The sequence below is a fragment of the Dermacentor variabilis genome, chromosome 2 (assembly GCF_050947875.1).
Source record: "Dermacentor variabilis isolate Ectoservices chromosome 2, ASM5094787v1, whole genome shotgun sequence".
Lineage (NCBI taxonomy): Eukaryota > Metazoa > Arthropoda > Arachnida > Ixodida > Ixodidae > Dermacentor > Dermacentor variabilis.
In genome coordinates, this window is record NC_134569.1 from 146,873,228 (window position 1) to 146,898,752 (window position 25,525).

The 25,525-nt window shown below is 45.6% G+C and overlaps 1 long non-coding RNA gene across 1 annotated transcript in view; it reads right to left on the minus strand.

Annotated features, from left to right (window-relative positions):
* LOC142572829 (uncharacterized) overlaps positions 1-20,101 on the minus strand; it is a 599,316-nt gene extending 579,215 nt beyond the window's left edge. The window contains exon 1 of the long non-coding RNA XR_012826146.1: positions 19,912-20,101. This is a non-coding gene — a long non-coding RNA (uncharacterized LOC142572829). The remainder of the gene's footprint in view (positions 1-19,911) is intronic.
* Between the last annotated feature and the right edge of the window lie 5,424 nt (positions 20,102-25,525).

Genomic DNA, 25,525 nt, shown 5'->3' on the forward strand with positions numbered 1-25,525 from the left:
TTAAACACCGCAGACACGTCCGACAAAAACAACAGTATCTCATACTCGTCGGACAGTGAATCCAACTCACGTTGCTCAAAAGACTTCTCAGCGCACTCGTTTGCAGCACTAATGGCCCGTTCACACTACACGAAATATCCCGCGAGCGAAGCGGATTCGGCCACTTTTGACGCCAAGGAGGGCGGAAAGCGGCGCGGTGAAGGCAATCGGTCCAGGACCCATTTTATCCGCTTTCGCCGCCGCCGGAAGTTGCGTTTTTGACGTGCATGCTGAGCTCGTACGCCGTTCGAATGCCTGCGCAGGCATGCACGCGCGACATGGATGACACCGCGAGAGTAGAGCAGTGTTGCAATAGAAACTTTTCTGCGCTACAACGGTTAGCGTAAAGTGCTTCTAACGATTCATGATCTGCGGCGACAGCCGATGCCCGGTAATTGTTGCCGCGGGCAACGGCGGTTGTGTTGTGGTCAGCCAAAGAAATAACGGTGGACGAGTATTGCAACAGAGTACAAGTAAAAAGCCTTTAAAATTATCGGAGGTGCTGGGCTGAACGGCTCGAAAGAGCGTGATTGAAAGCGAACAGTTCATCAATTCGCTTCATTCTACTTGACAACCTGTCCCAGCCTGTCCCAACCTATCCCGCTCCTGCAAGGACGGGCGGACCCACCACCGTCGCCACCGCCACCGCGATCTTGGCTGCTCAGCCCGTCGCAGCTCTCGAAGCATAGCCATCATTGAGTTGCAGAGGAGAATCGTGACTATTTCTGCTTCTTCCGACATTTCCTCGTCTTCTGAAAAGCTCGCAATCTTGCTGTGCTCAGTATCTCGCAGCTGGAAGCCCAGCAATGGCGCAATATGAGCAGATGCAACAAAAGCCCGCGAACGAAAGGCACTCACGTGAACTCTCGTCTCGTTCGCGAAGTCGCAAAACCAAAAAAAAGAACTGCCGCGAGATCTCGCTGTCGTCGCGGAAAAACGAGAAGCGGCGGTGGATCCGCCGATGCGCGCGACAACAGATGAGAACACGCTCTCTTTTTTGCGGCGAGCGAATCCGCTTCGTTCGCCGAATTTTTGTAGTAGTGTGAACGGGCCTTAAGACATGAATATTTCGTTTCGCTTCTGTAGAACGACAGCTTGTCGCCGACAACCGATTGCTTTCTAATTTACCAAGAATTGTGTTCCAAACACTTCTCGCACTACGCGTCGAGGCTCTTCCGCGACGCGCTTCTGAGCGAGTTTTATAGTATTTAAGGCACTGTTAGGCTGGCAGGCCCATACTATAGGGTACAAATCTGCTTTCTGCCTGCAGAATTTACACTCGGCCGAGAAGGATTATGGCTCAATAGCATGTAGCTTGACTGGGTTATTAAAGGACATGGTTTGTAATCTTCGTAAATGACATTCTTCTGATTTATCTAATCGCCTTGGTCGGGCCTGGGTAATTTCGTCGCGATAAGCGCAAGTTCTGCAATACGTCTGCGTAAGTTATTAATGGCACTGGGAAGTCTGAGTCTTCGGGGAGGGAGGAGGATGGATCCCGGGGGAGAAAAGCTTGGGCGGCAGCGTTTGCACACTCATTTCCCTCTATACCCCCGTTACCTGACACCGAAATCAGCTCTTTGCGCGAAGCGATGACCCCAGATTCATTGAGTATCCTGCAAGTAAGAGGTGAAATTCGGCCCCGCGTGTAATTTTTATATGCGGTTTGCGAGTCTGTAATGATGTATTCGAAAACTAGGATGTGAAGCCGCCATGGCAATCGCCACCTCTTACAATTCTGCAATTTCCCCGTGCCGAACAGAAAGTGCATTAACTGTCTGCCCTTAATGTCCCACCGATATTGTGGACACTCCTCCCACCGGACTGGCCGCATCCACGAAGAAGGCTCCCTCTATTTTAGAATAGATCTGGTCCATCTTCTTGGCTCATGCGCTCCTCCTTGCTTGATGATATTCTGGGTGCATGTTTTTCTGAAGGGTCAGTGTCGCGAATTCGCCCCTCCACTCTTTCGGAATGTCTTGTCTTGTTGCCGTATAGTAAGGACAGCTGATATTCAGGTCCTCTAGTACCTTGCGTCCCATTTTCATTCCGGCCAATCTGGCATATTGACTTAATAGGTGGACCTCAATTATCTCATCTGTTGTATTGTGCACCCCCAACTGCAACAAGCGCTCTGTAGATGTTTTGACCGACAGTCCTAGTGCCTTCCTATATGCCGTTCTGAGCATGGCATCAAAATGCTTTAAATCGCACCTCCTCATCTGAAGGTACGGAGCCACGTATAGAATTTGGCTGAGGATAAAGGCTTTGACCAACCGAAAAGTGTCGTTCTCCATCATCCCTCTCGTCTTATTGGTGATACTTGTGATCATTCGCATTACTTGTTCGCATGATGTACGGAGTAGAGTAATCATTGCTGCGTTGACATCCTTGTTGATAACCAGTAGTCCCAGGATACGCACTGTTTCCACTGCAGGGATCGCAGCGCCGTGCACCCCAATTTTGACCCGAGCTTCATCTTCTCGTTGGCGCATGATTAGAAGTGCCGATTTTTCCGGAGATCAGCGCAGTCCACACTCCTCGGTATATTTTTTGGACCGTTGAAGCAGCCTCTTGGAGCGCCTCTTCCATCTACCCCAGACTGCCCTTCGTCACCCAGACCATGATGTCACATGCATAGAGGGCGTGCCGAATTCCTTCGTTGCGATCGAGTTGTTCACGCAAATTTTTAAGGGGCAATATTGAAGAGCAGAGGGGAGAGGACGGCTCCTAGTGGCGTACCCCTAGTGCCCATAGGGATTGGCTGCGACTTAACATCTCTACTTTTTACATGAGCCTGTCTGTCTAGTAGGAGGTCTCTGATGTATTAAAAAGTTCTTCTTCCACACTGTCTCTTCCGCAGGTTCTCCAGGATCTTTGAGTGCTTCACATTATCGAAAGTGCCCTTGAGATCCAGGGCTAAGATGGCTCTGCTACGGCGCTTGTTGGGAGGGTCAATAACTTCCATTTTGAGCTGCAGCGGTACGTCTTGCGTGGATAGGCGCTCCATGAAGCTAAACATGGCGTGGAGCATATACCCGTTTTCCTCCAAATACGCTGAAAGTCAGGCTTACACAGCTTTCTCCATCAGTTTGCCGGCACATGAAGTGAGCGAAATCGGACGGAGGTTGTTAATATTTACTTCTTTGCCCGGCTTAGCGATAAAGCTGACGTCCGCCGATTTTCGTGCCAGGGACAGCTTGCCAGCTCTCCAGCACTCATTGATATAATCCGTCAGCTGGCCTAGTATCTTCTTGTTCATGTCGGCGAGCAAGCCTACCGTAATTTTGTCCCGTCCTGGTGTCGTACCTCTTCTCTTGGTTAGTAGCGCCTCCTGTATTTCGTCTACTTCGTAGTCTCTGTCGAGTTCTTGATTATCTTTGCCTTGATACTGCACCACAGCCTCGTCATCTTTGTTCTTACAGAGGTATTTGCTCGTCAGGGCTGCCACCAGCTGCTCATCCGTACCCTCATAGCCGTAAAGGGCTCTCTTGAGGATCCGCTGCTGCTCTCCGCTCGTCTTGCTGTGTTCGATGAGGCATTGCAGGAGGCTCCACGTGGACTTGACGCCAAGCCCGCCTCTCAATGAGTCGCACTTGATTAGCCACTTTTTCGTGGCTAAGGTCCACGCGTATTCCAATGCTCGTCGTGTAATTTAAGCGATCTTGATTTTAAGCTTGCAATTGTGTTTTTGCTGCATCCACCTTCTGGTGAGGCCTCTCCTGGCCTCCCAGAGGAGGAGCAGGTGGTTGTCGACTGCCGGGACATCTTCTGATGTGTGCAACGTTCTGAGCGAACTGTTCCCGGGGTTCCTCGATCTCCTCGACGACACTCGACATTGCTCCACATAGAATGGATACCTGGCCCCGCGTCTATTTCAGAGAATGAGGACGCGCATGGGGGGGGATCGCACCGATGCCCCCCTCCCCTGCTCCTACGGGACTCCCCTGCCTCTGGCCAGATGCGGCGTGCACGGAAATGGTAAGAAAGACGCAAGCCACCTAATTGAGCCTCACTTCGCAACGGGGTAAAGAAAACAGGAGAACGCTACCCACATCTCCGCGTAGCATGAGCCGCGCCACAACGCATGAGCTGCAACAAACGACCGCGTACCTTATTGCAGGTGCATGTTAGAGGTAAGATATGATATAATAATTCAGGACTTACATTTGGAAATGCGTTTGTTTGCTTGGAGGCAGAGGTTCAATGAAGACTCGATGGCAACAAAAGGCCAGTTGGTCTCCGATACGGCGACACGCGCTCCCGCCTGAACTGTAGGCCGATTACAATTGACCGATACATATGAACAGCTGCATGTCGCCTATGAGGTATTTTGGGGAACGGTCGCGTGTGTTTGCGGTTTTCTGTGTGTTATGCCCGTCAACGCAAGTCTTGGGCGCTATAACGTAAAGCTATTCCAATCTTTTCTATTTCAATTCTGTAATCAGCCCTCCGCGATTGGTCAAAAACTTTTTTGGACAAACCCCGCTTCACCTGTCTGTCCCGCGAAGTCACGAAAACCGCGATAGCTCCCCATCTGATATGATGTGAATACTGATGATGCATGATTTGACCGAACAAAAGAAAAATAGTTATTTTTGCTTCGACGTCCTTTCTCCATTAGCACCCGGTCGTTGGTGCAAAGTTTTCGAGCTGCACCTACTTCACCTGCCTGTCACGCGACGTCACGAAACCGCAAAAACTCCCCGCCTAAAAGTGACGTGTACGCTATAAAAATGCATTAATATGCCGAACAAAACTGAATTTTCTTCTGAATAGCCGCATACTGCCCCGTTCCGAAAGGAATAAAAGATGGCTGCCGCTGATCGCTGAGGCGCTGGCTACTCGCACCAGCCGGAGAGCATGGGTTTATTTGCGTATAATAAAACTTTTTGCATGGCCGTGTAACGTTTTAGAGCACTTTCGGCACGTTTACGCCCTCGTTCTGACAACTGTTCTCTGCTGAGGATCCGTTTTAGCGTCATTCGTAAGCTTCCGTTGCATGCCACCGCGATTTTCGACCAGCCACCGCAAGCTAAGCAAGGGAAAGCCGACCGATCGTAGACGCCGGCACCACCTTCTCCATCCGCTTGTCGACTTTCAGTGCAGTGTTTCGGCCCGATCGAACCCTCTCCACTTGAGCGGGCTTCTCGCCTCCTGTCAGCCAATTAGATAAGACAAGCCGCTAAGTGCACGCAATGTTATTCGTTTTTCGAGCAAACAAATGTGACCTCCTATGAACGAGGAGAGCGTTTGATTGGTCTATTCAGACAACCCTGCGGGTGACCACCCGGACAAGACATTCAAGATGCAAAACGCGGAACCGCTGGTATGGAAGGGGATGCAGCGAGTGTTGACAAGTGGAGAAAATACGTAGAGTACCTTTTAGACGGAGAAAACTAGATGAACAAAGTGGATAATATCACTGATGATGTTGTCGATAGTCTGGACCCACTGGTGGTGATCCTCGGGGAGGACACAACGAGTAGTCATGGTATATTTTCTGCTTATGAAGCTGACCTGAACCCCTCTGAGGGCGTTCAAGGTAGGCTGTGCATAGTGTGTTTTCGGTGCATTTACCCGTGCACTTGTTAAGTGTGCGTAACCTTCAAAACTAAACCTGTCCAGGGAGGAGTTCCCTTCTGTAGGGCTTTGCAATAGGTTAGACGGCTGTAGCTGTCATTTCATTCTCTTGCTGCGGCGTGGTAGTTGTCGAACAAACTTGCTTGTCAACTCACGCAGGGGCGACGACAGGAGCTTGTGTGGCACGACACTAGGTGTGAGCCCATCTTATGAGCTTCTTCAAACGTTTACGTGGAAATTGGTTATGTTCAGGACTGTCATGTCAAGTATCAAAATGCCTTGAATCTGCATTTATATTTCTAGGGGTGGTTTGCTTGTTTAAAACAATCTGAGTTGGTCTTTTTTCTGTGCAGACACGCTTCTTGTTTATTACCGGAAGAACCGCAAATAATTTAGTGCTAATTCACAACGACCGAAGTTGACGGTTTCCAAACAGCATTTGTGCAATGAGTAGGTCACTGTGTAGACCACACATACATAAATAAACGTGCTTCTGAAATAAAGAAACATCCCAAAAACATGGGGCTGTCCGTTTCATAAGGCCTTTGTGAAGCTACTGGTATGCCGTAGCGGTGGCATCATGTTATCTGTATCAAAACTGCGACTGTTAATTATCCATGATATCGGCTGCGATAAACATCCCATGGTTATGTAGTCGTCTGAGCAGTCACACTCATAAGATTTGGTTCGTGATAACTTTGGCGAAGCACGAGTTACAACAGTTTCTTGCAACCTTACTTCTTCCGAAAGGCCCATGTATTGGCGGCAGACAGGAATTCCGAAAGGTTTACAACTCCACTGTAAGCTAAATAATTATGACAAGTAAATGAAACTCGGCGTAATGTTAAGCGCCCGATATACTCTAGCGTTTTCAGCGCATCGCGCCACTTTGACTGAAGCGGCGTCGCGTGCACGACGGGTAGCTCATACTACAACTGGCGGTAACCGCGCCTGCGTATCGCTTTGCTATTCAACTGCGTTGCGCATGCGCAGAGACCACGACATCGGACGCGCTTTGGAAAGCTGTCATTCCACAGCACGGTCGCGGCTTTTGCTGCAGCCTGCCATTGCGTCATTCTCTTGGAGGAAGGAAGAAAGAACTAGGAGGGAACTTCAAGTGACTCTGATAGCCTCGGCAACCAGCCTCCTCTGAAGCCGCCCCTCCCGCTCGCGAGGGTCTTGCGCCCGGCGCCTTTTGGGTAGGAACGTGGTAACGGTTAGGGGCTTAGTGGGGCCTGTTGTCAAAGGCATGGATGCACGTAGGTAGTAGAACGGGTGGGTTTCGGCTACCACGGGAGTCCTTCGCGTAAAATGCGTTGCCTTGAAACGCGGAGAAAGACTGGGGGGCCGGATCCCTGAAGACATAAATTTCAAAGCATCACTTGCGCTGGTTACCGCAGTTAGTAGGCGCTCTTGCCTCGACGCCCGTCCAGAGTATGCTGGCCCGAGTGTTATCTACTGTTTTGTCAAATCGGCTGTTGTGCACCTGAAGGTCCGGTGCGTATTTTCTTGCTAATTCTTCTTCCGCTTTCTTGCAAATACATAGGATGACACGAGATTATGCGGTACAGTTATTGGTCACGTGTTTGCTTATTATAACGTTCTACTGTGCGTCTCTTTCATTGTCGAAGAAATAAATAGAGTTACTCTGCACTCTAAAGGCTGAAGTCGTCGCCTTTCGTTGAGATCTAGGTGCACTATTTTGTGAGATTGTGTGCTGCGATGACCATAAGCTGTTGAGACGTGCCTATTCAGTTCTCGCAGCTTTGTTGACAGCCGGAAGGCATTGAGCAGAACGACAGCGTCGACTGGGACCGACTGCCATAACAGTGGGCCGACACCGCCTTAAGTATGGTCGGGGTCCTTGGCTCACCAGTCCATCCTGGGGCACATGATGGGACGAATTTTTTTCACACGGAAAAGCTGTCGCTACGGAACCTGCACGCTCGCTTATCGCTTGCACATGTTTGCAGGGGCGAGACATATAATATTATTCCCCAAAAGAAACGCAACCCAAAGGCTACGAATCGCTATCGGAAGGGCGGGGTGGTTACCTTTGCAAGTTTGCAGGGCGAAAGGTTTCCTCGTTTCCCTGAAACCACCCTGAAACACGACCAGTAGTCTTCGAGGCGGCTCCGGCGGGTTGTTGGGCACAATGCCAGGTAATTACCCGACGCCTTCGTTCGCTATATAGCCTTGGTGCCTGTATGGCGCGTGCTTAAGTGTCGAGTCGTGTGGTGGTTCAGTACATTACCTGACTGACATAACAGAGACTCCAGTGCTTCACATTTGAAGCCCTTCACCCATCCTCGGCGGGCAGTTGCCACGCCTACAATACCCTCATATTTGAAAACCCTCTCAGCAGACGCAACCAAACGAGCCGACTAACTCTATCGCTTGCCTATCACGTGAGGACCCATTTCCCATCGTCGGATTCCTCTAAATGTTTTTATTAGTAGGCTTGAAAATTGTCGCGTTATGCTCCCTCCTAGGTTTTTGTTTTTCCCGTCCTTGGTGGTCACAATTGTGCTCGCTGGGATGCTGGGATCAATGGCAGGCATGGCTCGGCGCGGCGTGCGCAAAATAGGAAGCGGACTGTTCACGCGCCAGGCAACGTTGGAACGAGCGCGACGGCTCCGGATACGCGGCTGAGGCGTATCGTTGGAGTATAGACGCCGGTTGTTCGCCACCGTGACGGCGCGGAGCTCGACGCGCCCGCGCGCGTTACGTCGAAGTATAGCTGCGTTAGGTGGCTACAAAAGAGAAACCTAGAAAACCCCTAAAAGAATAATTAGCGTGACCTATCCGGATTCAACCTTGCGTGCACTGAGACTTGCACGATCTCGTGGTACGGGCGTTCAACCGATTAGGCCAGGGCTGAAAGGGAGCGCAGACTAAGACGAGGCACATGCGCACGTCTTCCTGATCGGCTAAAATCCGGCCAGATTTCGCAGTTGCAGCTAACTTGTGAGATGAAATACAAGGTAGCCAACCAGACGCACTTCTGTTTAACATCCCTTTCTTTTCACTTTCTTTCCTTCTTCTTCTCCTTCACTCGGTGTGCTTTGCGGTTAGAACTGGACGCTTCAATAAGTGCGCAGGCGCCCACTAAGACGGTGGCACCCAAGTCGTGATTGAGACTCCTTCAATACACCGTAATATAGCAGCGTCATCGGAATACATAGAGTCCAAAGCTAGAAAACGCAGTTTAGCTTAAGAAAAAGTGGTTGATAAATACCTTGCATCGTGTCTCTTACCCTTCCTTTTCACATGAAAACAGTGAGATTATAATCCCACTCTTTACATGTATACGTGGCGAAAGTGGGTGAAGCTATATTGCGAGAATTGTTGTAAAATTGCCACTTTGTTTTTTTATACTTATTTCAGGGCGGCTCCTTGTTTTTCGCAAACGGGGTATTGCTTTATCGAATAACGCGCTGCGTTTGGATCCTGTGGTTGCTTTGTGTACGCCCCTGTTCAGACCGCATCATCTATTCGATACGGCTGTAGCCTGCCAAGCTGGAATATCGAGATTGGCAAGCCTCCAGATGACCATATGCCTTCGCTATTTTTACTCAACGCAAGAAAATCGACACTGCCTTTGGAAATAGAGCAAATTTCAATCGCGGGGCTCGTATACATATATCTGTCCTGATACATATACGTCTCGTTACGCATGGCCCGCTGATTCTTTCATATTTCCAGTGTACAAATGAGCTCTGTCAAACAGTTTTTTTTTCCGTGTCGTTAGCCCGTGTAAAAATCTCTGTCAGTAGTTGTGCTTGGATATGTCACGACTGACGTACTTCTACTCGTGACTCCTGGTGATTTCTCGTTCACATTGAACATTGCAATCGTGTACGTGGTGTCGGCACTGGAACAATCGCAGCACTTCTACTTGTCGTGTCTGCTAACGGCACCTTGACTGTGGCCGCTACCGGAGCACTATAATCACGCGAGAGCCTCTGATAGTAAGGTTGTCTTCTGAAAGAACGAACTTCATTCTTTGTTGTCAATTCTGAATTTTCTCAGCAACGTTAATTCCAGAAGAACTAGTTGAGCATCAAGCTGATGAGTGGTCTTACGGAATGTGCTTGCTGAATTTATTAAGGACAATTAAGAATAATACTCTAGTTTAGAGTGCTAAAAATTATATAGAGAAGCCGCGCTTTCGTTTTAAAACTGGTCACTTTCATCCAAGTGTGGGAACGCGGTTCGTGTTACATATTGCATAATAACATGTTTGGGAAGTTTTAGAACGCGGTAATTCTATTTAAAGCAAAAAAATTATAAACCACGCTTCTTGAGAATAAAGAAGCTGCTGTTGTTATAACCGAATGCATGAACAAAACATAATTAATGCACAATGAACACTCTTACGAAAGTTTATTTCGTATTGTTGACAATGCTTTGCGGCGAAGGATCTGATATCCGGCAATCTTCTTACGATTATTTGGACAAAAATTTAATTTCTCTGGAATACTGGATAAATTCTCGCCATGAAGTGGTCTTTGTCTCTTGCTCTAATTACCAGAAAAACATGCAACACCCCCTTCTTGCGGTTATTCCGAAAGCATGGACAATCTGGTCGGTTCCCACGCAGTTTTTTTACAGCGGATTGGTAAGAAACATGGTCGTCAACTCAAAAAAATATAGTTTTTCTTCTAAGTTCGCGCGGAGAACGATCCTTGTGCTCTGAGCGCATAAGAAAGCACCCAGTATATGTGTACACGACTGATTGGATAATCTTGCCCGTTAGCGAAACCATGCCGAAGCACACAGATATACTTCGAATTAAAGAGAAATTAATTACTTGCAAGTGGAATATTTCTGTCATCTCTCCATTGACAGATGCTCAACGGTGTCTTTCGCTTACTGGTGTAAATGCATTGGCCCTGCAGTATGGTCATTACGTAAGCGAAGAGAGAACATCGTTCCAATCGAGGTTTTCAGGGCAGCACATCAACTTTGGCTGCCTTCACAGACGGAATTCAAGAGCTCAAGCCAGTTACGGCTGCTCAAGCAAACTTTTCAATGAACTATTCGGTGTCCTGGCAAGCATAAATGTTACATACAAGCTCACAGAATATGGAGACACAAGAAAAACCCTCGTATCTCTCGTTGAGGGAAAAACAGATGTCATAATCACGCCGATAAAGGCGGAATACGAAGGCCTCATCTACTTTTTATATCCTTGTCCGCTGCGTTTCACGTACGAAACGTTTTACGTGCGCAATGACCACTCCCACGCCAAACTGTCATCTTTCGAGCTATTTAAAGCTTCATATGTGGGTATTACCTACACAGTTTTCGCTATGCTGGCAACGCTGCTGGTCTTGGGTGTGGTTGAGTATATTGACTTACGCCGCATAAACACGGATGCATACATGGACTCGGGAATGGTCCTGGTGGCTTCCTTTTTTGCAACATCAGTGCCTATTGACGAGGGCTATCCAAGAAGACGCCGGCGGTTTTCTAAATTAGGGCGCCTGATAATTCTCGGTGTTTGGGTGCTCGGGATTTTCCCTTTGTCGGTTTACTTTCGCAGCGAACTCACGTCTCGTCTCTTGGTCACGCTTCCACCAGACCCCGTTGACACGAAGGAGGAGCTGGAAGCAGCACTCGATAAAAAGCAAATTTTACCATGCCTAGTGAGAGGTGGTTGTTTCTACGGTATCGTCGACGGTTTACTTACGCCCACCAACGACACTCTCGAATACAAACTTAAGCACGCTTTCCAGGCAAACAAGAGAGACACTGACCTATTGTTTGACTCGAGCAAAGAATGCCTTCGTTGCGCAAGTAGGCCTGGTTTCGTGTTCTTGCTTTGCGAGCTGGAAGAATGCGCACACAGCTTTAAGGGGGAGTACGTCGGCTCGCAAGAGCCGCTGAGTTTGGCCTTAGTAACCACTCCTGTTGGAAAAAACTTCCACCTCGCTCGCGCCTACACCCAACTTCTGCAGAGATTGTTTGAGACCTCTCTACGCCCTTTCTCCAATTCGAATCCTTGTGACGGCGACACTTCAGCAGGCGCGCATCTGAATGAAGTTCAAAAGGAAACTTTACTAATCTTCGAAGTATCTACATTCTTCGTGTTTATCTTGTTACTTATGACAGTTTCATTTTTTACATTCCTTCTGGAGTTATTAGTTGGTAACCGCTGTAAACGCTAAGCACCCTTTATTTTCGGCGTATACGATGAGTTTCTCCCTTTTTAAAAATTATGTTGATGTTCTGATACAACGGTGTTTCTTGTGTATTCCTAAGACGAGGCGTAATGGCTTGCCCAATGCACGCGGATTTTTCACTTGTAGGAGACGATGCGCGGGAACATTCCGAAAGAACTCGCGTACAAATTATTCGACGCCGTGAAGCTACCCCACCGATGGTTCGCGCCAAATTGGCTGAACGTTTTGACGATGCGTCCAATGATGACTCCTTCGATAACGTCGAGCGAAGGCCAATACCCGTCGGTTAAGCTTCATTCTGCTGGAATTTGCAGCTCATTAAACTTTACTTTATGAAATTTAGTAAGTGAAACGTGCGAGTAGGACATTTCGCGATGAGCGTACAACCGTCCGTGAACACTTTTCATCGCGCAGACCGAGTTATAAGTATGTGCATGGTATACACAGGCTCATGTGATACATATAAGTAGGGTATGCGTCTTATAAAATGGTGCGACTTATGCCTTGGAAAATTTCATATTCTCTGGTTGATGTATGGTTGGTCCGAGTATATGTTAAGGCCTGTGATGAGTATCATGACCAGATTCAACTCCCAGAAAGCTGGATAAGCGGGAATGCTTGGCCTCGACAAACGCTGTTTTCGATGAGGTGCTTAACGACATTCAACGCTCTTGTCGCCCGGCTATACCGTTTGTAATCCTTTTTCACCCTATGATGTGTCCGTAAAAGTCGACTTCAATACGAAATTATGTGGAATTCAAAGCGACGTATTTACTTGTATTCGCAAGTGCGCGTTCATCAAAAGAAGACATCAGCTTACTTGGAGAGGAATCAAGCTCGTCTGCAACAGATGAGCTACTTGACATTCAAGAAGTATTCAAGCGCTCAATCACCTTGTGCAGTGAATTCGAACTGTAGGGGTCGTTTTCATTGGTTTGTAATAGTGAATATATTGCTTCCTGTTATCACGAGATTGTATTGCGTGTGCATAAAAGAACTACCTGCCATCAGAATAGTCCTTTCTTTACGTGATAAGACTTGCGACTTTCACTACACGAGAGCTGTGATTTGTGCTGAGACCTTGTTCCTCACCTTTGTAACACTATATCACTTACGCGCACGTTACATGATGGCTTAATCATTTGTTTGCTGAAAACAATAAAGCTTTATATAACGTCTTGTAACTTTTGTGCGCCTTTTTTTTCTACCACTCGCTCACATATTGCGTGTGTAAGCTTGGGCAGGAGAACACATTCTAAAAACGGTAACGCCGTCGAATGGGTGCTTCAGTCTATATTGTTTTCAATTTTTGTCACGCCACGTTGCTTATTTGTCATGAAGAATTTTTTTTTTACATTCTGTATCTATACTGGTTCTACTGAAGTATACTCGAATATTTCGCATGGCTTTCACAAAGTTATTCCTGCATAGAGTGAGCTCAACCTCATTACGAGCTACAATCTTCATGCAGAAATATGCAAACGTCCATTGATTTGCTGTGCGTTCCATTTCAATGCCAGTTTTTCAGTTCCTTCAATTTTCTCTCCCAGGAGAGGTAAGATCGCCATTATCTGGGCCAGGGCACGGCACCAGGCCTAGCGACAACATGCCTAAGCGAATGTTACTGCTGTTGAAGGTTTTGCCATGGATTTTCGTGAACGCTGCATCGGTCTGCAGTCCGGACGAGGCACCGCTCTTCACGCCTTATCAGGACTTTGGGATTGATGGCATCCGGCTCGTGGATCGTCTTTCGTCGATGACGGTGACGTCACCATTGGACCGGCTACAAAAGGAGCCAAGCAGCGAGGGAGGCTCCAGAGGGCACGGCACCTGGCCTAGCGACAACATGCCTAAGCGGACGTTACTGCTGTTGCAGGTTCGTTATTTGCCTAATGCTACAACTTTTAGAAGCGATAACCGCTTTTTGTTAGCCCTGCCGTGCCCTCGCAGTTACCTGAATTTTTGGTTGACTCTTGGTCTGTGATGATGACACTGTTGGTTTCAGGAGATGTTGAAGAAAATCCTGGGCCCGAAACCGCAGAAATTTTGCAATTAATCATTGATGATCAGGCTTCACCAGATGCTAAAATAGATGCATTAAGAGCTGAAATGACCGAAATGAATGAGAAATGAGAAAAAATGACCACTGCAGTTAACGTGATTGCAGAATTGAACAAGCGAGTACAAACCCTAGAATTCCTTGTTCGTCATCAGGCGGAAGAGTTAGTAGAATATGAAAATAGAAGCCGATCCAATAATCTCTTGGTTTTTGGTATCGATGAGGACAAGGGTCAATCAGACAGCGACCTGAAACAAGCTGTTATTGAGAATGCCTTTAATGGAACCCTGGGAGTGCAAGTGAACACGAGCGACAAAATTCATCGCATCGGCAAGAAAAAAGACGGTAGTAATCGGCCTGTAATCATGCATTTTTATGATTCGCGAGAAAAACTGTCTGTGATGCAGAACTGCGGCAAGCTGAAATGCAGCTCGATAAGCATAAGTCAAGACTACGCTAAAGAAACTGTAGAAGTACGGAAAAAACTATGGCAAAGCAGTGAAAAAGAACGAGCAAACGGCAAAAAGGTAAAACTGGTACATGACAAGCTTAAGATCAACAATCATATCTACGTCTGGGATCGTTAAAGGAATAAACGGTATCTGAGCAAGATAAGGTTCCTCAACTCAAAATTCAAAAAGAGGGGAAATACCGCTGGCCAGACATTGCTTCAGTTGCAAACTTTAGACAAGGCTTCTGACACGGATAGCGATTCTTCTCGGTCATAGCTCAATATTGCACCTGTAAACCTCGCAGCATAGCAAATAAAGTAACTGGTTTAGAGTATCTACTACTTTCTCAGAATCCTGATGCATTGATGTGGACTGAGACATGGCTACATAGTGCAATTAGTGACAGTAGTATTTTGCCTCCTGACTACAAGGTATTCAGATGCGACAGGGATTCCAGAAGTGGTGGTGGGGCTATTGTTGTGAAAAGTACTATAAACACAGTCGCTCTTGATTGCAGTCTCCCTAAAATGGTTTGATGCAATATACGCTGTGCAGACATGTGGTATATATTAGGGACTGTGTACAGACCACCAGCCACTCCGCCAGAATTTCTGGATGGCTTGAATGAATTTCTTAGCTCCCATGTAAATGAAAACACGAGACTAATAATGGCTGGTGACTTTAATTTGCCGCATATTAACTGGGAAAGTCTATCAACGGGTAATGTAGAAATAAGGAGCGCCAATAAAATGATCCAGGTCATTTTTCCACATAACCTTACGCACATAGTTAAAGACTTCACAAGAGTTACACCAAAGTCCCACTCATTGTTGGACGTGGCTTTCATATCCAGTAGAATATGTGACTATACTGTATCAGTTGAGAATGGTTTGTCAGGTCATAAGACGGTTTGCTTAAATGTACCGCTGCACACAAGAATCTCTAAGCAAGCATATGTCATGATGCATGTTAAGGATTATGGCCGTGCGAATGACACGTCTATCCTAGACGTTTTGGAAGAAAAGTTTAATGAACTTGAAATAGCACCCAACCGCGAAAGTGTAGAAGAACTATGGGACCAACTTAAAAGCATAATCAAATACTGCATAGATCATTTTGTCCCCACACGTATACAGAAATCAAAGCAAAGAAATCCATGGATTACTAGGAGCATCATACACCTTAAGCGTAAGATGAAAAGATTAAGGAAGAAAGAAAGCAGTGCAACAGAACTTTCAATAATCAAATAAATTCTGAAATCTGGATTTGTGGAGTCTAAGGAAACATTCTTCAATAAAACGCTTACAAAGTTCCTCAAATGCTCGCCACAAAAGTTTTGGAAATATTTCACAGATAGAAAGGATGAAATAGAACAGATAGCGGATGGCGACGTAGTCGTGACAGAAAAAAAATATTGCAAACGTACTTAATCGGTCTTTCCAATCAGTTTTCACCAAGAATAGATGCGATAGTGACAATGATCCTTTAGTCTGCGCAATACAATACCCAATGGAAGACCTACGCATTACAAGGGAGGGCGTGTCCAACATTTGCTTACGTTGGACGCAAAAAAATCGTTTGGCCCAGATGAAATACCGACGGCATTTCTTCAACGGTACGCTGAATGGATGTCATATTATTTGCAGCTTTTATTCGCAAAATCTTTGCGGGATCATTCAGTACCTCAGGACTGGTGCGATGCCACCGTCATTCCGATATTTAAAGGTGGCAATAGGCTGTGTGCAAACAACTATAGACCATTCTCGCTCACTTCTGCGTGCTGTAAAGTCGTAGAGCATTCAATAGCTAGACATACTCTGTATTTTTAAAAAAAAAACTATTTATTATGGCCAGTTCAGCATGGTTTCCGCTCTGGCCTTTCGACAGTGACACAGTTAATCGAAACTGTACATGACCGTTGTAATGCTATAGATGAATACCAACAGATAGATGTTGTATGTATAGACATTGCGAAGGCATTTGATAAAGTTGCACATCATAAACTGCTTTCGAAATTGAGAAGCCTAGAAATTAATGATAATATAGTATTGTGGATTCAGGCATATTTAACAAACCGTTATCAGAGGGTCAGAATCGGGAAAAGTGAATCGGCGAAGTGTGAAGTTGTGTCTGGAGTGCCGCAGGGGTTTGTTTTAGGTCCGCTATTGTTTTTACTGTATATTATTGGTATTCCTTCTAATGTTGATCCGCCTGTAAAAATTAAACTATTTGCCGATGATTGTTTAATTTACACGCGTGCAACCTGCGCGGAAGATCAGAGTAAACTAAACAGATGCCTGCAATCATTAAACTCGTGGTGCCAAAGTTGGGGCATGGTAATTAAATTTAAAAAATCTACATACACTCACGTAAGTAAAAAACAGAACTTTATTAGATTTGAATATAATATAGGAGAAAATGCCTTGGTCGAGGTACAGAGTTTCCTATATTTAGGGGTGACAGTGATGCATAATATAGACTGGCGAATTCACATTGAGAATATCTGTTCGAAGGCTTACCAAAAGCTCTGCTTTCTTAGGAGAAAGCTTCCAGATGCGACTAAAGAAATTAAATCGGTCGCCTACAAAACGTTTATACGACCAGTTGTGGAATATGCGAATGCTGTGGGGAGCCCTTACCAAAAATGCTTAAAAAAGAAGGTGGAAAAGATTCAGCTGATTTCAGCACGCTTTATATGCTCCAAGTATCGCCGTACTGACTCGGTTACAGAATGATACAGCGGTGTGAATTAGAAACGCTGGAAATGAGAAGAATAAAACATCGACTAAAACTTTTTTTCCAGATAATGCAAGGGGCATTAAAAATAAATAAAGAGCATTATGTGAAAGCGCCTCTAAAACGTGGTTCACCAGCAAACCACAGCAGGGTACTACAACCTATTAACACACGTACGGATGTATATCGGTATTCCTTTTTTCCTGTTTAATTGAACTATGGGAACAAACTGCCAAGTGATGTTGTGGAGAGTTTGAACATGAAGCAATTTGAGCTGGGTGTCGATATGTTTTTGAGAAATGGTGTACAAATTTTGAATTCTGATTCATGATTGCTGATTGAAGTGCTTATGAAATGTATATGTTCTTCCCTCCCTGTAACGACCCTCATTGGAGGGTTAACAGTATGACCAAATAAATAAATAAAAAATACATCTCCTTGATCTCACCAAGAGATTGAATTGCGAAGGAAGGCTTAGTTTTACTCATACTTTGCTTTCGTGGTCGGGATCCCGTCGAGAGCTCCGTTAAATACTTTGCTATGTAGAACATCACAATGTTTCCTTGGCCACCTAAACCTTCCTCTTCAAAGATTTCTCCTTTTCGGCAACACTTTTACCGAAGTGATGCTGGCGTTATCATACAGCACACAGTGCACTTGCATGATGATTGCAAATGGACAGCTCGCTGAACAAAAAAGAAAGTAATGAAAATACGTCAGGCGAATATTAGTTGTCTTGGAATGAGGATGACAAGCACAACAACAAATCAGTAACATCGGTGACTGGCAGTAGTGGCAGCAGCGAGGTGTCTTTCAAAGAGACGATTGCGAATTACTAATCTACATGCAGTTGCCGAACAGGCTACTACTTCTTGCATCGAAAAGACTGTCGCTTGAACGAAGGCTCTCTATCGATAGTGCAGCTTGGCGTTCTAGCATGCGCAGTCAGAACCTTTTGCGGCCTTAACATTTGGTAAGCGTGTTGGCGAAGTATGTCGCCAGTGGTTATTTAGAGTCATCGAATCTTACATGAGCAAAGCGCGAGCACGGCCGTGTACAACGCCCACATCCGCACGGCTACGTCCTGCTATAGAGTGTTGCCAGCCTTTGACTGGGCGCATGTCGCCCCCCGCAAAATGTTCGACTAAACTTTCTGTCAATCTTACGATTTTTGAGACGCGAAATGGTGGTCTGCCAAGAGGCCACCCCGACCAGGATATATATATATATATATATATATATATATATATATATATATATATATATATATATATATATATATATTGAAAGAATAGAAGCACGTAGAAATAAAATAAGGCCTTGATCAAGAATGTGAGCGGAAGCACACAGAGTTCAATTGCTACATTTTCCTCTGTAAAAAAACAAGAAAAGAGAGAGAACCAACAACAATGTGAATACAAACTTCGGAAACTTGCGCGTACACACAGTGGTATTAAATTGTATATTAAATTAGATTGTATTGTAAATTGTAAAGCATCACAGTTGAACAAATAACATAAGCATTCGAACTTTATATCACGTAATCATTCAATTGCAGATTGGAAACATCACAAAGAAAGTAGATGTGCACATGCTGCAAAGGACGAGAACAGTTGAGTCTTGGCCTAGACAGCTCCTTGTGCTTCAACCTTTCTGTACCCCGCAGGGGCGTCTGCATCAGCAGGCGTTTGGTGTGTTGCGACACCACGTAGCCGAGCACATGAGTGCTGGAACCTCCCGCGTGAAGCCGTGCGCGGCTTAACCATGTCCTGGGAAAGGGGGATCCTGGGGGTTGAGCCGATGCCAGGTGTTCGGACCATCAAGGCCCCCCGGCGGAGGCAACAGATTTCTTTGGCCTGCGCTTCGCGTATCCCATCCTTCACCCATCCGGGGGAAACTGGCAGTCGCCTTTTCCTGTTCCCCTCTTCAAAAGTTTTCTTTCCTGTCTTCTTTCTTTTACTGTCCTATCATCTCTTCTTTTCCGTCACTTCCTAATTTTCCTAAGCGGCTCGAGTTAACCTTGTGTAGGTGCCCTCCCTTGGGTATAATATATTAGGTTATAGTGGCAATGTACGGTTGGCACCTGCAGCCTTACGCGTTAAGTGCTGCAACGTCCCCAAGTTGGGCTCCGTGGTGGGTGGACGCCATTGCTGCCGAATAGAAGCTTAAATACTATGGGAGCACTCGCATTTCCCCGCATACTTGATCGTCACCCTGAAAAGCGGGGACGCACCAATCCCCTAACCACATGCTTCAACAGAACAAGATAGACATATCCGAAATACCATGTTGTACACAGTGAGAACTCTGAAAAACAGGCCAGATTCATTTCACCATTGATCGTTGCAAAATCTCTTACCTGACCTTAGGGTCAGGTTCTAAAGTGACTAAAATGGCCCGAGGAAACTTTCTTCTTGAAATCCCTCAGAAACATCGATACGAGAACCTAGGCAGTCTTGTGACATTTGGTAACATGCCAGTTTCTATTATACCACACCGATCAATGAATAGCTCACGCGGAGTCGTGTCAGAGGCAGACCTTCAGGATTTGACAGAAGCTGAACTCCTAGAAGAATGGAAAGATCAAAATCTAACCAATGTACAGCGTATTATCCTTAGACGTGACAACAAAGAAATTCCCACCAAACACCTTGCCTTGAAATTTACATCTAGCGTACTGCCGGATACCGTCGAAACAGGATACATTAGACGAACTGTCCGACCATATATCTCCAACCCTAGGCGCTGTTTCCAAAGCCAAAGGTTCGGCCATGGCTCGCAGAGCTGTCGTAGTGAAATAACTTGTGCAAAGTTTGCAGTCCAGGGCCACCCTCCGACAATTGTTGTGGCACACCTACCCGCCGTGGTTGCTCAGTGGCTATGGTGTTGGGCTGCTGAGCACGAGGTCGCGGGATCGAATCCCGGCCACGGCGGCCGCATTTCGATGGGGGCGCAATGCGAAAACACCCGTGTGCTTAGATTTAGGTACACGTTAAAGAACCCCAGGTGGTCAAAATTTCCGGAGTCCTCCACTACGGCGTGCCTCATAATCAGAAAGTGGTTTTGGCACGTAAAACCCCAAATATTATATTATTAGTGGCACACCTCACTTTGTGAATTGCAGTGGTGACCACCCAGCCTACTCACGCTCCTGCCCGAACTCGAAGAAAGAGAAAGATATAATCACCCTCAAAGTTCCACAGGACACATTATGCTGATGCGGCGCGACGGGGGGCAGCCTCGCAAGCGGCCAATGCCAAGTGCCCAGCCCGCACCCCGGCTTTGGCTCCTGTACCCTTGACTCCTGCCCACAAGGTGGAAGTAGGTAAGCCTACTCCACCCAACCAGCAAACAGGCCAGGCTACCTTTATGTTGCCGGCCCCACAAAAGTTTCCTGCGGCAACCTGCGCTACACGCAGCGATCCCGCAGGTGGGCGCAGACAAGGCTGCCTCAACTTCCCCGGCCCCTTCCCACGCTGGCAACAGCCGGCACAGCTCAGACCCAAAGGCAGCCCCATCAACCTCCGGGCTGGTGGGCGCAGGGGTCTTGTCCTCCGAGGCAGCACTCTCTCGGGTAAGTTCTCGCTCGCAAGAGCAAGTGTCTGACACCTCACAAGAGTCAATGGACACTACGCCCAACCACACGGCGCACCAAGCGCCTAAAGAGCGGCGAGGCTCCTTCGAATGCTCCAGAAAGGACAAAACCCGCGTTACAGGGCCTCCAAAGAGTTCTGTAATCTAAGGCACTAGTTCTATTTCTGTACACACAGTACCAACCTAATTTCAATATGGACACACAAATTATTCAATGGAACATCAGAGGTCTTCTTGAAAACCTTGCGACACCACGTACCCGAGCACATCAGTGTTGGACCCTCCCGCCTGAAGCCGTGCGCGGCTTAACCATGTCCTGGGAAAGGGGGATCCTGGGGGTATGAAATCATGTATGAAATACTTAAAATCGAAAGACACAAATATGCTCCGACAGTATGTTACGTTTCGCAAAGATCGCAATGATGCTCTCCTATCATCGGGCGGTGCTGCCATTGTAATACACAAAAGCATAGCGTGTCATCGTTTACAGCTACAAACGCCCCTTGAAGCAGTGGCGGTTCGAGTTGCTCTCCTAAACAAACTCATCACCATTTGCTCACTTTACATACCCCCCCCATTACCAATTAAACAAACATGAATTTCAGTGCTTCATAGATTAATTGCGAGAACTTTATGTTATTCTTGGTCATTTCAAAGCACACAGCTGCCTGTGGGGCGACTCTCATATAGATGCGCGAGGTCGTGTTGTTGAACAGTTACTTTTTTCTTCCTGTGCGTGTCTGCTGAATAAGCTGGGACCCACATATTACTGTATTGCAAACAGACCCTTTTCTTCAATTGATCTTAGCCTAGTTTACCCGTCTATACTGCCTGAACTTGAACGGGAAGTTACCAACAATCCTTACAGAAGCGACCAATTCCCCATACTGCTAAGAACACCTAAAGGAAACGAATATCCACCACAGGCTCCTAGGTGGAAGGTTGATACAGCAGATTGGGGGAAATACCGAACTCTCACTAGTATCCCACGGGATGACATGTCTTCGTTAGGAATTGATGCTGCTGTTGAGTATTTTACAGCCTTCATAATAGATGCCGCATCTAAATACATATCAGAAGTTAGTGGCTTGTCATGCAAACGACGTGTCCCGTGGTGAAACAACGAATGTAGGATCGTTTGTAAGAAACAGAACAAAGCGCGGGGTTTGCTGCCCGCCTTTTCCACTGCGGTGAATCTTATTAACTTTAAGAAAGTAAAATCCCAAGGCAGGAGATCTCGCCGACAGGCCGGAAGAGAGAGTTGGCAGAGGTTCTTACCGGGTATCAACTCGTATACAGATGAGGCCAAAGTCTGGAGCAAGGTTAATAGGATAAGAGGGTGACAAACATATTTACTCCCTTTGGTAAACACACAAGGCGATACGCTGCAAGATCACGCAGATTCACTTGGGGAGCACTTTGACAGCATGTCAAGTTCAGCCCATTATTTTCAATCCTTTCTAAAATATAAACAAGTAGAAGAATGTAAGCCATTCATAAGAAAATTGTCGACAGAAAGAATCGTATAGCCGGTCTTTCAGTTATGCTGAGTTGAGAGCTGCCTTGAGCGCATGCAAGAGCTCTGCACTGGTATCTGACAGAATCATGTATGAAATGCTTAAAAACTTACACAATGACACGCAAGTTACACTACTCGCACTTCTCAACACAATTTTGGCTGTCAGATATCTTCCAACCGCACGGAAACAAGCCATCGTGGTCCCTGTATTGAAACAAGGTAAAGACCCTTGCTCTGTCGCAAGTTACCGCCTGATAGCCCTCACAAGTTGCATTTGTAAGGTATTTGAAAAAATGATTAATTGGCGATTCATCCATTTCCTTGAACTGAGCACAATGCTTGGTCCCTATCAGTGTGCCTTTAGAGAAGGGCGGCCCACAACCTATCACCTTCTACGTATTGAAGCATGTATCCGCCACGTATTTTTACACAATCAGTTTTTTTATCCATATTCCTTGACATGGAGAAGGCATACGACACAACGTGGCGCTACAGAGTCTTGAGAGACTTGTCAGAAATGGGCGTTCATGGCAATATGCTAAACCTAATAGAAAGCTATTTGTCCAATCGTACCTTCCGGGTAAAAGTCGGCAGTGTACGATCAGGTCCTTTTATACAGGAAACTGGTGTAGCCCAGGGAGGCGAGCTCAGCTGCACACTCTTTATTTTAAATATGACAACACTTCGTGCTTCATTACCACCGGCCATTTTTTATTCCTTCTACGTGGACGATATTCAAATAGGTTTCAAATCCTGTAACCTCGCAGTGTGTTAGAGACAGGTACAGCATTGCTTGAACAAAGCGTCAAAGTGGGCAGAGAAAAATGAATTTAAAATCAATCCTCCCAAAAGTTCTTGTGTTCTTTTTACAAGGAAGCGAGGCCTGGTTCCGGATCTTTGAGTTTGAGTTTGAGTTTAAATTTATTCAACCAAATGGCAGGTACATAAAAGTGCACATGGACGTGGTTAGGTGTGATGGGAAAAAAGCTGCAGTTAACAGCTTGACTGGCCCGATCACCCGGAAAACAACGTTTCATTACAAAATTGCAGGCAGCGGAGAGCGACAATACAAAAGAAACACACATGTGGCCCGTCACAGCAAAGCGCAAAATAAAACTCTGAAATATATAAAAAATACATTAAACAGCAAAGCAATATATAATGCATTACATTAATTAACTATCACGAAAGTCACCTAATATTACATGAAGAGGACATTCAGGACATACTATGTAGCATATGAGTATTGGACAAATTACGCAAACTTTCCATTTTTTCCATTTTTTCAGTAAACTCGGAAGGCAGAAATGTAATGTTTGCAGTACATAATTACTACTAGGACATGGTACATACAAATTCTCTGTATGTCGGGTAAGGCGACTGGCCGGATTTGGTTGCAGATCGGCCAACGTATCTAAGAGCGTACTTCCTCTGCGTATTTCTGATCTAAATGTTGGCAAGAGCTTATATTCGTAATTATTGACGCGCCAATAAATAAATTGGCGCGTCATCAACTTGCATACCGAAAAATCTATTAACTTGACTGACGCGTCACGCGACCCTATTCCAGCTCATTTATGCGCATCAGAACTCAACAAAACCCCTGTCCTGAACTTCTCGCGCACATCAAACACCAAACATCTCGTTCCACTCCGGTATAATTTCCCAACTATGCCTCAAATTTTCATTGATTCATCTGGCGTTGCTAAACTTATTGGTGCCCTAAAATATCATTCATCGCCCGGTTTTGACTGCATTCATGCTAAATTTTAAAAAAAGAATACAATTCTGTACAGTTCCTTATTACTAACAAACATATTTCAGCAGACCCTCGATAGTTCCGCTCTGCCAACACAATGGAAAGTCGGGAAGGTGGTTCCATTATTCAAGTCAGGAAATAGAGACATCCCCTATAAATTATCGCCCCATCTCGCTCACTAGTACTTGTTGCATACTATTAAAACATGTCATCTTCACTAACCTTGTGAACTTTCTCGAGTCTAATTCATTTTTTACAACCGCACAGCATGGCTTTCGTAGGTCATTTTCTTGCGAAACAGAACTTGCCAGCTTCACTATCAAACTTCACCATATTTTAGATCACGCATCAGAAGCTGACTGCATTTTCCTGGATTACTCGAAAGCATTCGACAAGCTATGTCACGGCTTATTATTTTTAAAGCTAACCCAACTGAATATCGACTACAATGTTCTGAAATGGATTGAATACTTTCTTCTTAACCGATCGCAGTTCGTTTACACTAATAAATTTAACTAACCTTTCAGCGAAGTTTACTCGGGTGTGCCACAAGGGCCACTGCTTGGACGCCTTTTATTTCTTATTTACATCAATGATCTCCCTTCCATTGTCTCATCTAACCTTCTTTTGTTTGCTGACAACCGTGCTGCTTTCCCCAAAATAAACTCCCCCGACGATGCTAACAGTCTTCAGCGTGACCTCTCTAACATTTCTCTTTGGAGTAATGAATGGCTTATGGAACTTGATACTAATAAGTGCAAAATTATGCGAATATCAAGAAGTGCCAGCTCTCCGCCTGTATACTACCTAAATAACGTTTCGTTAGAAGCGGTTACATCATATAAATACGTGGGCGTTCATATTTCTGCTGACCTTAACTGGACGCGCCATATTGAATACATTACTAACAAAGTTAGCCGCATGTTGGGCTACGTGCGCCGTAACTTCTCCAAAACTCCATCTTCTTTGAAATTACTGCTTCGTAAAGCACTAATAAGTTCTAATTTGGAATATGCCGCCGCGATATGGGATCCGCATCATGAAAAACTGATAACTTTATTTGAGCCGGTTCAAAATAACGCTGCTCGTTTTATCCTGTCCAGTTTTAACCGTACCGCAAGTCTAACAAGCATGAAAGCATGAAGCATCTTTCTTTACATCTTTTACCATCCCGCCGCAAGACAATTCGTTTGAGCCTTTTTCATAAACTATACCATCACCCCATGCTACGCGATTCCCTCATTTCGTCCCCCAGATACGTGTCAAATCGCATTGACCATCGTCACAAAGTTGGCATAGAAACATGTAACCCTAAAACTGCATTTCAGTCTTTCTTGCCTCGCACATCACGCGAATGGAACCGCCTTCCCGCAGATATCGTCGACATAATTGATAACCAGCATTTTTTTTCGCACTAGCTAACATTGTATAACAGGAGGATGATAATACTTGTTCTGTAATATGTATTGTATTTATTTATGTATTTCTGTTTTGTAAACACTCCCCTCTTTAATGCCTTTGGCCCTGAGGGTTATATAAATGAAATAAATGAAATGAAATGAAAATGTTCACTATACTTATTCTATACTATATACT